Genomic DNA, 13,818 nt, shown 5'->3' on the forward strand with positions numbered 1-13,818 from the left:
CAAAAGGGATCCCTCTCTCCTCAGCACTCTTTTTAAAAGGAGTAATGTTACTAGCCTTACCTACAGATTTGTTATAGTCAAAACCTATTCCAACAGTTCTCTTGATCTCTTGTTTATCATTAAGTTCTTTGACTATCATGGAGGCATGCTTAAAGGCTTTACATTTCACTTTCTCTTCGTCTAGCTGAAGTCTTAAAGCAATCTCACCTTTTTCTAGAACTCTGACTTTAGCAACTTGTAATCCTAAATCCATAGTTAGTTGTTCAATTTTAGGTTTCAATACATTCATCTTATAAGCATGAATATCTAAGACTAACGTATCAATTTTAAGATTGGCAGCTTTCAACTTTTTAATAGCATCATCTCTTTCAAGTCCTAATTGCATAAACAGTTTAGGGCATGTGGGATCTACCTGAAAGCTTCCAGCAGGAGGAGGTGAAGATGATCCAGTATTAGCCACGAAAGCAACATTCCCTAGCTGCTCCTCTTCATCACTATCTGTATCATCCCAGCTTTTGCCTTCTGCCAGATAAGATTTGCTTTTGAAGTTATGACCTCCAGAAGTTCCCTGATGCTTTCTCACTAAGGCATCATACTTCTGCTTCAGCTTGTCATACGAATCCTTTCTCTTTCCTTGAACCTTGGGCAAAGTGTCCAGGTTCACCACAGTTGAAACATTTAAATTTACTTCTATCAACCATCCCAGTCTTGTATCCTCCTTTGCTTGTAGAAGATGAATAACCTCCCTTCTGAAACTTACTAACAGTAGGTTTGTATTTGTAGGAAGGGTTCTTCCGGAATCTCATGTTTCCAAACTTCTTGGCAAACAGTGACAGAGATTGATCTTCTAACAGTTCTAGCTCTTCCATTGTATAGAACTCATCATCACCACTGGAAGAAGCAGTCTGACCCATCTCAGGTACAACAAACTCCTGAGTGGTTTTAGAAGGAACAACAACATCCTTCTTTTCTTCCGGTGTAGGTGATTCAACAACTAGAGCTCTTGAATGGTTCTGTGTTTTACCCCATCCATATCTCTGCTTTGTCTGAGCTTGTTCCAGTTCATAAGTCTTCAGAACTCCGTAGAGTCTTTCCAGAGATATCTCATTCAGATCTCTGCTTTCCCTGATTGCAGTGATCCTGTGTTCCAGATGTTCAGGAAGGGTTAAGAGAAACTTCATGTTGACCTCTTTATTGTCATAGTATTTTCCATTCAGATTTAAGTTGTTAATCAGATTATTAAGTCTGATAAATACATCTGAAATGCCTTCACCGGAATTGGAACCAAACTGTTCATACTGAGCCATCAGTATTTCTTTCTTGTTCTCTCTTACTTCTTCTGAGCCTTCATTGATGATTTCTAGCGTATCCCAGATTTGCTTCGCATTCGTACAATTAACAACAGCATTGTACATGACAGGATCTAGGGATTCAACTAAGATTAGCTGTAGAGTGTCATCAAGGTTCATCTGTTCACTCTCTTCATCCGTGTACTCAGAAAGTTCTTTCGGAACAGTTTTATGAGGCATTAACACACCATCCTCTTCGTGTGCTATTATAAGCTTCATCGGAGTTGAAACACCCTTGTTCAAAATCCCGAGTTATTTCCTGTTCGCAGTGCGGAGGAATAGTAACATGTGCCTCTTCCATAGGCCGAAGTGTTCTTTGCTGAACGGTGGGATTTTAATGCTACTAATCTTTTGTGTACTCATTTTTAAAGGTTTAAAGTGAATAGTGTTTGGATGAGATTTGGATTACTGAAAGAAAAATATTTTAAATCAAAATTAATTTTAAAAAAAAATTAATTCGAATTAAAATATTTAGATTTGAAGTGAGTAGTGTTTGGATGAGATTTGGATTTTTGAATGAAAAATATTTTTAATCAAAATTAATTTTTGGAATAAAATTAATTCGAATAAAAAATATTTGAACGTTACAGAGTGTGTATAGGATCTGATACGGAAAAATGGTATCAACCGCTCTGATGCCAATTGTTAGGTCCAGATACGATTGTAGAAGGGGGGGGGTTGAATACAATCGATAAAAAATAATCGCGGAAGTGAATCTGATTGAATATAACTTGTTAATCAGATTATAATTAATTAATATAACAATGTTTGAAGTCGTTATATAATTAATATGGTTCAGTTTTAATGTCCACTAAAGTTCGTAGAATAAATTCGACAGGGTATATTCTAGATTTAGTGATTAAAACAACCGGGTTATCAAAGCACAGAAAACTGTGGATATAACGATCAAGCAAGTTACGAACAACTTGAAAGCTTTACAAATGCTTTGAATATCAAAGTGATGAACACTAAAAATGAAGAATGCAATGCCATATTTATAGGCAAAGCATTGTACTTGTAAGACAATGCAAAGACAAGACAATTTAGAAAGGAAAGACAATTACAATTGTCTTGCAAGCATAAATCACAGCAGTAAGACAATCCATTCATTCGGTAGGACAATTTAAATTGTCTTGGCAAGCTAGTTTCATTCGGTAAGACAATTTAATTGTCTAAAGGCATCCACTTGACATTGTCTTGCAGCAACACCAAGTAATCGGTAGGACAATTTACATTGTCTTGCAGACCTCTGTTTTTCTTCGGTAAGACAATCCATAAGGGATTGTCTTGGCAGGATGTCATGTCCTTCGGTAAGACAAAGATATTGTCTTGGCAAAGAACACTCGGTCAGACAATCACAGAAGATTGTCTTGGCAGTTGTTTCAGGAACCCAGTAAGACAATTTGTGACCATTGTCTTGCAAGCTACATAACATTCGGTAGGACAATCTAAAGAGATTGTCTTGTTGATTCCTTTACTAATTAGTAAGACAAATCAGATTGTCTTGCTGCCATTGTGTAGGTGATTGAAATGTAATTTGACATATATTTTAAATAGAAAATTATCCACTTAATTAAGTTAATCATATAAATTCATAAATTAAATTAATTCGAGAGTGAATTAATTTAATAAATAAATTACATAATTAATATAATTATTTGTGAAGTGAAATAATAATCTATTAAATATTTAATCACCCATTCTTCAGTAGAACTGCTTCCCGTCTTCTTTAAACTTTAATAACTTCTTCTTGAATTGTCGATCGATCGAACTACCACTTCTGCTTGACTTCAAATATTCAATTTGAATAACTGATACACAGATGTACTGTCTGGTTCATCTGTATCTAGTTAAATCAAATATTCTTTGTCAAATAAACAAATAAGAATTAGGTTTGTTCGTCGAGTCTTTGTCTTGTAAGTACATCTTCATTAAATGGAATCTTCTGATAAAATAAAGTATAGAAACTTTATATCTTCTGAACTCCTGGACGTGCCACAAAAGATTATTTGTGCACTGAGGCTTGAACATATTAATGAACTTCTCTCAGTGGTGTGCAGCAGCATCCTGGAATTTATCTAACATATAATTCCCATAAATCATTTGACGTTCTTCGTACGGATTCCGATGACTTGCTATTTACTGAGCTTTCTTATCTGGATTGAGTTGTACCTCTTTAAATACAAATAGGCTGAACATATGCCTTTCATTCCTATTCAAAGCTGTCTATGGACTCAAGCAGTCACCAAGGACATGGTATGACACTCTATCTGAGTTTTTAATTGAAAACAATTTCACTAGATGTTTCATAGACAAAACTCTCTTTTACAAATTGCATGATAATAATATGATATTTGTTCAAATATATGTTGATGATATTATATTTGGTTCTACTAACGATAACTTGTGCAAGAGTCTTTGCCGGTGAAGAGTCTTCTAGATTGTACTTTCGAAGAAGACTCTTCACCGGCAAAGACACCCATGACCTCTTCACCGGTAAGAAAGTTGATATCACAAGCTATCGAGGTATGATTGGCTCCTTACTTTATCTTACTGCAAGTAGACCAGATATCATGTTTGCAACATGTTTGTGTGCTAGGTTCCAAGCTGATCCTAAGGAATCACATCTTATAGCCATCAAAAGAATCTTTAGATATCTTAGGGGTACACCTGGATTAGGTATTTGGTACCCTAAGAATACTGGTTTTGACTTAATTGGCTATACAGATTCTGATTATGCAGGATTGATAGGAAGAGTACGTCTGGAAGCTGTCAATTTCTAGGACGTCGGTTGGTTTCCTAGTATAGCAAGAAGCAGCACTCAGTGTCTACTTCTACTACTGAAGCTGAGTATATAGCTGCTGGAAGCTGCTGTGCTCAGATCTTGTGGATCAAGAATTAACTAAATGATTATGGTGTTGTAGTAAACAAAATTCCTATATTTTGTGATAATACAAGTGCCATAGCCATTTCCAACAATCCGGTTCAACATTCAAGAACCAAGCACATTGATATCAGGTATCATTTCATTCGAGAACATGTCATGAATGGTACAGTGGTGTTACATTTTGTACCCACGACTGAGCAAATTGCTGACATCTTCACTAAACCACTGGATGAATCCACTTTCTCTAAGCTGGTTTGTGAGTTAGGGATGTTAAATATGACATAGTTCTCTTGTATATATTTTTCATATGCATTATATGTTTTTATATATATTTTTTGTGAATTTTCTTTGTAATTATATCTTTATTATTAGATTTTATATGATATTCGGTAGATTATCTGATAATATTCTGAGTAATTATGCATGCTTGTATATTAATCTATAATTTTCTAAGTGCTTAAATACTCCCCTGTAATACTCTCTAGGCATTTAGATAATTATTTGTATTTATTTTGTATTTTTCAAAGTTAATTAAGCATAAATATCTGAGTTTAAGTTAATTCATTTTATTAAATTAAAGTTAAATTCATAAGTATTTATATTTAATTAAAATTGAATTTTACAAAATTTTTGTGTAATATATATAGTATTGCTTTTATAGATTTTTGATTTTTATTGAAAAACATTTTATCCTTTAAAACAAATCAAAAATCAAATTAATAATATATCTTCATTTCCTGTTTTATTCGGTAAGACAATAATTTGTCTTACTGTGGCTTATGTTGCTCGGCAAGACATTCCTTAATTGTCTTACCGAGCACATCTAGCTCCTCCTACAAGACAATCACTTTGTCTTGATAGCGTCACCATATCTCGTTCGGTAAGACAATGTTGATTGTCTTACTGGCCATGGCTTACCCCCTTTTTTTACTGTTCGGTAAGACAATCTCACATTGTCTTACTGCGATTCAATTTATCCCTTTAAGACAATTGATTTTGTCTTGCCCTCATTTCATCTTCTCCATTGCATATACACACAGTCGCTTACACACACACACACGCCTTCGTTCGTTTTTCAAGTTTATTCGAAAAAACTTGCTGCGTTTTGTATATCAAGCCCTTGTTGCTTGTTGTGTTAATCGATTTTGATCAGATTTAGTCGAACCTCTACCGAAATTTTGTTTGATTCGAACTTGTCTCGTGTGATCGTGCTCGTTTTGTGCTCGGTTTTGGAGGCTTTTGGTTGTGATCTTCCGTTTACACTCGAAGCTGTTGGATTTGTTGTTATCAGTAGCCGATTTGGAGTTGTTTGATTTTAGGGTTCTCTAATTCAATTTGGGATTTTGAAGCTTAAGGGTTTGTTTGGTTTGGAATCTTTTGAAATTGGGTTTTTGAAGCTTAAGGGGCTGTTTGGCCTTTTGTGGATTAGTTGGACTTAAGGACTAGTTTGGTTGATAGCTTTTGGAGTTTGGATTGATTAAGTGCCATTTAAATTAATTAACTTTTAATTCGATATTATTCAAATATCTCGAATTATTAATTAATTAATCAAGTGTGCATTAATTATTAGTTGAAATTTGCGAGAAATTTGAGAATTAACATTTTATTTGAAAAATTCTCGCTTAATTCAATTTTTAATTATTAAAAAAAAATGGCCGGAGGATTTTTGATCGCTGAGACCAACTACTGTGCAAGCCTGAACCCTGATGACTGCTCTGATAGATTCAGGACTTGGGTCAGATTTCTTTCGAGACAATGTTTGGCCAGTACCGCACTGACAGCAGATATTCCAATCCAAGTGCAACCGTTGTTCGACTTCTACTCAAATGCTGTCAACTCTACAACCCTGGAGAATTACAAGCTGATAGGGGATCTACCTAACGGAAAGAGGATAGTCATCACTGTTGATGATGTGAACAGAATCCTGGGATTTCCAAGGGAACATTTTGAGCAAGATCCTACAGATGCTGAAATCCGACAATTCTTTCAGGATATTAATTATCAAGCTCAGATCTTTCTCCCTAAGATGTCAAAGAAAAATCTGAAGGCTGAATGGGATGTTTTCTTCGACACCCTGGCAAAGGTGTTTGCTCCCACTAATCGGAAGAATTTTGGCAATATATCTTCGATGCTGCAAATCTTTGGATTTAGCATAGCTTATAACAGACGGATCAACTTTGGGAAGATATTGTTGAGGGAGATTATCAGAAAGATGGGGTCTGTTACACAACGATCAATTCATCAGAATGAAAAAGTTGAATGCTTCTATCCAAGGTTTCTGATGTTATTTCTGAATGACAAGATGAATGAAGCTGATAGGAACATGTACGTCGATTCTCCTATTGTTCCTATTCAGAGAACTTGTGCTAAGATCCAGACCAGGCTGGTAAACAAGAAAAAGCATGACAATGTGCCACTGGTAGTGACTCCTTTCATGTTAGAGCAATTCACTGCTCCATTTCAGCCTGTTCAAGTTCCTGAACCTTTACAACAGCAACAATATCAACCTCAACAACAACAACAGGCTCAACCAGACATTCAAGAAGAACAACAGCAACAACAATCACCTCCCCAAAACCTCCAACCACTTCAACTCCTTCAAGACTACCAATCCTCCAACCAATCCTCACATTACTCTCCCTACAACCCTCCTTACAACTCACCATATCAATCACCTCACCAATCTTCATACAACTCTCCTCATCAATCTCAAAACCAATCCCCTCCACATTACAACTTCTTCCCAGATCAACAAGCATCCATCTTTCCCTCTCAATCTGAACCTATACCCTCACCCACACATACACATCACATTCCCCAACCACAATCTACCTCTCAGCCCCTGCCTGCTGATTCTGCTATCAATCCAGAGCTACAGGACTTCAGGACTGATTTACAGGCAGCTCAGGTACTTTCTAATCTCACTGATACTTTTAATATTGATATTGCAGATTTTGATTGTGAAATTTGATTTGATTTCCAGACTCCCAGCAATGAACCTGAAAACACCCAGGTTCATAACCAAGCTGACGTTTCCATTTCAACAACTGATTCTTCATCAAACACATCAAACAACACTACTTCTACACTAGTTGTTAGAAAGGTAGCCCGGAAACGGAGTGGGAGTGCTATTCTGAGAGATCCCGCAACTCTGTCTCATAAGAAGCAAAGGGTGGCAGAACTAGAGACAACTGCAGCCGCATCCATTTCCTCCCAAAAGGATTTGGACACTGAAATGGTAAATATACAGTCTCTAGATTCATTTTCTCCACATAATGCATTTATCAAAATTGGCCGTCCGACCGCGGTATCCTGTAAAGAGTCAAGCACACAACTAGCACTCACGCTAGTAAACACTGAACCTTTGTCTTTTGATTCTTCACTTAGAGAGAACACAGTTTTTCAAAACATGTCATATGAAAATTATTCTGATCACTCTTTCTTTTTTGGATCAGGATCTACTTGGCAACCTGCAAGTACATCTGCCTTCACAGGCATCAGAAGGACAATTTGTTCCTTCACTTCCTACAGTTCCATCTCAGGGAACTATGGTTGTATATACAGGTTCTGGTGACGGTGTGAAAAATACGAGTGAAATCAGGCAAACACCGAGCGAAACACATGCACGAGAGGATAGTGACAAATCTTTGAGTGTTCGTGAGGTGAGTGCACACACCAACACAGATCTGTTAGAGGAACAAATGTCTGCTCTGAAAGCTGAAATTGAAAGGTTGAATGCTGAGAATGCTAGATTCAAAAGTGGAGAGCTGGTGACTCTACAGGAGAAAGTTGCTGATACTTCCTTTACTTCTCTGAAAAAGGAACTGGATGATCATGTAAAGGGTATTCACTCTAGGATGGACAAGTTTGACAAGAACCAGGAGCTCTGTATGACAAAGCTTGACAACTTGGAGCAAACTCTGGCTCAAGTTGTTCAACACTTGAAGATTAATCCGTCTACATCTCAGTCTACTCCAGAGGATCCCTCAACTAAGGGGGAGAAGTATAAGGAAGATGAGGAAGACAAAGATGATCACAGCAATGCTGATGCTGCTGATAGGAGTAATAAGGATGGAGATACTGATAGGAGTGATAAGGGTGGAGATGGAGCAAGTGGAAATGATTCTTCAGCAGCTGACAAAAGTTATGACAAGTCTAAAGGCAAAATACCTGAATCTGAGAACATCTTCACTAATCAGGATTATGACAACATTCCTGAAGATGTTGATGATGATGATGCATTTGATTCTGCTTACTTTGAAGCTGAGGAAGAAGGTCGTTTCGAAGAAAGCTTTCTCTTCAATGAAGATCAGTCTGTGGACCCTGAGCACTTGGAAAGGGTCAGATTGTTTAAGGCTCAACATGAGGCTAGCAAAGCTAAGCTTTAGGAATTACAGAATCTGGTGGATGAGAAGAGGACAACTGATGAGTTGGTCAAGCTGGAGAAACAGAAGCTATGGGATGCTAAATGCAAGGAGAAGAGAGAAGATATCTCTAGAAAAGTTGGTGAAAGCTGGGATATTGCTAGGCAAATCTCCTCTGGACCTCAAAGGGAACCTTTCAATGATGGTAAGTTCAAATCTTTCATCTATGACCTGAGAGAGGCTAACCCTAGTGAGGATATGTTTATGCGTGCTCTTGCTCTCGAGTTAGAATATATAACTATTGGTGTCAAGAATCTTCTCAATGAATGGGAGATCATTATTTCTACTCAGAGAAACGGAACATTCAGAGTTTCAATTGGTCTATTCAAGTTTCTATCTCTAACTGAAATCTGGGTTGTAACGACTTGGGTTTTTCCGCAATTATTTATTAGCTTGGTATTAATTTTCTTAAAGAGGAAGAATAAATTTAATATTTTATTCCAGTTTGTTGGTTTTCAAAAATGATTTTATGAGTTACTGCAATTATGTGAATATTAATATTTTACGTGCAACATGTGAATTGATGCAATTATTTGGATTAATTGTGGTAACTGTTATATGTGCACTTTATTGTTTATTTTGTTCGAGCGGGTAGATTTGAAACTCGATTTATTTTATTATTTTAATAAATCGAGACTGTCTTTTTATTTTTAAAATGAAACTGTATCTATTTATACAAAAAAAAAATTTATCCGATACAAATTACCAAAATATTTCAATTTTGGAAATTTTATATTTCTGCTGGTTTTAAAAGTATTTGATAGTTTTGTAAATGAATATTTTTATTATTTTTAAATTAGTGAAAATTTCAGTAATTATTTATAAAATTAGAGGTGTCTGATAATTATTCTTTTTGCACATTCTCTATATTTTGGATAATTAAAGATTTTAGAGAATTTTATTTTTAGTTTTTGAAACTATTTTCGAGCACCTAAATTTAATAAAATGATTTAAACTAGCATTCTTTTTCAAACTGGGGGGCTACATGTTTTAAAAATATAAATATGCAATTTGTATACTTTCTATTCACGCGTTGGAGCAAGCAGCAGGGTATTCACATAATTAGGGGTTAGGAATTGGGGATTAGTCGGCGATTTCGAGCAAACCACGGAGGTAATCCGAAATCGATTTTGTTTCTTCCTCACATAATTATCTTTGTACTCGCTTGTATGTATATATGTACTTGGCTAGCTTTGATTGTTGGTTGAGATTAAATTAGAGTTTGAGGGGGTGGCTGTTGTGTGTTAGGCTGGCAGTGCAAGTTCGAACATAGAGTGAGGCAACTGCGAGGGTGTGTCTGAGGATATAGATGTTGTGGAAGAGGGTCGCTGCAGAGTGGGTGTGTGTGTGTCCTGTTATGTGTGTGCCTTTGTAAGCACCGTCTGGTGTGTGTGCGAACATAGTTATAGGTGCGTGTGAGGTTGCAGAGTTGAGTACAGTTGGCTACAGAGGGCCGTGGGTGTGTGATAACGGCTTGTGTGGTGTATGTGTGTTTTGTCGCGTCTACTTGTGTATGTTGCTGTATATGTGTGTGTACATGGTCGGAACTGAGATATTGAGTGGCTGGTTAAGAACAGAGGTGCAGGGGTAGTATGGTAGCTGGTGGTGTTATGCATAGGTTGGTTGAAGGAGGGAGTAGAGAAGGTGCCGGCCATGGAGTACGGGTTTGTTGGTGTGCCCGGATTAAAGCAATAGCTCGGAATAGGGGCTGTTGAGGGTTGTGCTACGGAATAGAAACTGTAGGGGAATAGAGGTAAAGTTTCCAGGGGTCCAAAAGCAGCACATAACTAAGCAATTGCAGGGGTAAAAGGAGATAGGTGGGGCTGTCCAGGAGGTATAAGGGGGTGAAACTTGGTAGTATAACAATAAGATATAGAACTATTAATGATGCTGGCATGTGACATTAGATTACTTGGTAATTTTAGGGTATCAAATATTGATATATATTAGTATCATTCTTTATTATTATTATTACTCTTACAGGTAGTAATAATAGTAAATAATAATATTAATAATATAAATATGCGATATCTTGAATATTTAAAATGGTTTGCCTATTAATATTTGATAGTAGCATGTGGAATTTAACTGCTATGCTTATTTAATTCAACTTGCAGATATGAATTGAATAGTATGTTAATGTTGTGGGCATAAAAATAAGAATTTTTCTAGTTGTTTTACTTGAATTCTTTGATTATCTGGAGATATTTATATGTGTTAGAGAAAGATGACAACTAATATTTTAAATATTGCAAGTTTATTATTTGATTATAATGGTATAGATTATGTGTTATACACGGAGAGTTACTCCGCAAAGATTTGATTGGAATGATTGGATTTATTGTCGTTAAATGATAAAGGTTTGTGACACATTACGAGTTTATTATATGCATGTTTTAGGGACTTGCATCTAGTGCTAGATTTCATTAAGTGTTCTCAAATTGATATATGTGGATATTGGTTGCGAGGTGATTTATTGTATTGTAATGGTGTCTTAGTTGATGTTAGTCATCAACTGTCAATTTATTTGATTTAAAAGTTGATTAGTTGATTGTTGGTATTAGTTTAAAACAGGTGGATAGTCCAATAAACAAAGGATATATTGCCGAATTTTCTTTAGAAATTAAGTGTATTATGTCTATAAATAGATATTTGACAGTTAATAGCATTATATTATAGTTGGATGGAATATGTATCCATTTGTTTCTTGATTATATGATTATGTGATTATTTGTCTGATTGATCCAGTGTATATATTTTTATGTGGATATCTATTCATATTTTTGTTTACTACATATCGATATGCGAAGGGTAGTTAGTTGCCGATTTTAATAGCATTTAAAAGTGATTAGTTTCATCTCTTCCAACGATTGAAGTGTTGTCTGACTGCCGTAAAGAGTTGACCGGGATGTTCAGAAATAGTTGAATAGTATTGTGAAGCGAGGCTGGCATAAACCAATAAAGTAAAGCTGTGCTATGGATATATTAAAGCCCGTCAGAAACTAAGCAGAAGGGAACATTTCAGTAGATAGTACTATTAGAAATCTGAGTTAGACACCGGAGTTAAGGCAAGTATTCCCATTCTTCTCTTTTATTTAAAGAGCAATTTTTATTATCATTCTCTTATATTTAAAAAGCAAGTTCCCGGTTTCTTCTATTTATTCAAGAATGATTTTGGGACTTTTTGGAATTCTTTATTGTTAAATGTATTTCATGGTTTACTTTGTCCCAGTGGCAATTGGTTATTTTGTTCAATATTCTCTTGATATTATATCTTTTAAGAATGTTGAGCATACCAAATATATATGATTTCAAACTTGGTTAACAGTAGAATGTGGTATACAGAGGATTACTCTGCAGGTTTTGATTTTAAAAGGTTGGATACCTTTTGGATTTAGTAACATGAAAATGATGTTAAAAGACTTCTAATATAGAAGTATTATTTATAAAACTGTTAACCAATCGGAATTCATTTTCTAGACCGTGGTGCCGGTCGTGAGTTACATGTTACATTATTTAAGGCCAATGTGTGCCTTGGGCCCCTTTGTTTTTGGGACAGGTAGCACCCTGTGCCTGGTGCTTGATGCTCGGCTGATCACCGTGTCAGCACAACGCGCCGTAAGCGAATGATTTTTCACAGAATAGTTTTAAATGATTATATTCTCTTGTAATTGCCATACTTTTATTAAATTATAACTGTTGTTCTCCATTGTTGAAAATACCTGACAAGTTACATACAAAATCTGATATATTTCATTCTCCTTTTATTTATTACAATTGTTCTTTTTATATATTTGCTGAGCATTATTGCTCACCCTTGCTATTCCTTTTAACCCTTTCAGCTAGGGATTAAGATGATTCGTTTGTCAAGCTGCGCGTAGGAGTAATGCTAGGCGAGATTGCCAGGGAGATGTCTTCAAGAATAGTTCTGGTTAAAATTGATTTATTCCAGTTTAGTTGTATATCAGATTTATTTATTTGGTTATCAGTTACTCTTCTTATCGAAGTTTAGCTGATAATGTTGTCTAAGTTGTCATGAGATTTTAAGGTTTTGGTTTCTGATTTCGATGCTGTAACCTATTAGCGATCCTGTTTTTAGGGGGTCAAAGTGATTTTGATTTAAATCTCTTTTAAATTGTGCAGATATTTTATATATATGTTTTACCTTTTTCCGCAAATACAAGTTTTTAAAAATATTTTTATGATAGTGGCACCAAATCCAGACCCCCGGATTTGCGGGATGTCACATGGGTGATTCGTAACAAGATCAGACGCAGCTCAAATCTGAATGAACTTCTTCGTGACAGACTTATGGATAATGCTATTCATAACAGCCCACAAGTTGTCAGAAATCCTTACTGTTTTAAGTTCATTCACGAGAGCAAGTTTGGAACCTTCTACCTGGACTACAAACATCTTCTTAAGTATGATGTTAATCAGATGGTTCTTGTTTCAACTATTCTACGTACCAAGGGCTTCGCTACAAAAGCCAAAGCTGATGCTGATACTGAGATTGTGAACTACTGCACTAGAAGGAACATTCAACAATACTTCAGAAAGATGAAGTATATTAACCAATCTCAGCCAGCAGATTTCATCGAAGACCCTGTGGACATAGAAGTTCAATATCATCTTTCGTTGGCTCGTGAAAGAAAGAAGCGTGGAGAATCCACTGCAGCTGAAGAGCCTACTCAGAATGAGCCTTCTACTCCAATCATTCACTGTTCAGATACTGAAGAAGGAGAAGTCACTCGTTCTGAGTGAATAGATTGATTAGGATATTTGTTAGATATGTTCAAGGAACATCCTTTTGTAATCTATTTATGATCATGGTTTAATGTTCAATGCAAAGCAATAAACTTTTGCTATTTACATTCCAATGTTTAAATCTTTGTCTTATCTGTTAGTTGAGTTATCCTCTAGGAAATTTGCATGTTATGTTAACAAACAAATAGGGGGAGATTGAAAGGCATATGTTCAGCCTATTTGTATTTAAAGAGGTACAACTCAACTCAGATAAGAAAGCTCAGTAAATAGCAAGTCATCAGAATCCGTACGAAGAACGTCAAATGATTTATGGGAATTATATGTCAGATAAATTCCAGGATGCTGTTGCACACCACTGAAAGAAGTTGATTAATATGTTCAAGCCTCAGTG

General features: G+C 35.8%; 1 long non-coding RNA gene across 2 annotated transcripts; it reads left to right on the plus strand.

The window, feature by feature from the left end:
- Nucleotides 1–9,678: 9,678 nt before the first annotated feature.
- LOC135146954 (uncharacterized) lies at nucleotides 9,679–12,844 on the plus strand. 2 transcript variants are annotated; one of them, XR_010284090.1, is made up of 2 exons: nucleotides 9,679–9,773; nucleotides 11,513–12,844. It is a non-coding gene; the product is annotated as an uncharacterized LOC135146954 (long non-coding RNA). The 2 variants fall into 2 exon arrangements; XR_010284089.1 differs by having other exon boundaries at nucleotides 11,537–12,844.
- The last annotated feature ends 974 nt before the right edge of the window (nucleotides 12,845–13,818 follow it).

Source organism: Daucus carota, chromosome 6 (assembly GCF_001625215.2).
Source record: "Daucus carota subsp. sativus chromosome 6, DH1 v3.0, whole genome shotgun sequence".
Lineage (NCBI taxonomy): Eukaryota > Viridiplantae > Streptophyta > Magnoliopsida > Apiales > Apiaceae > Daucus > Daucus carota.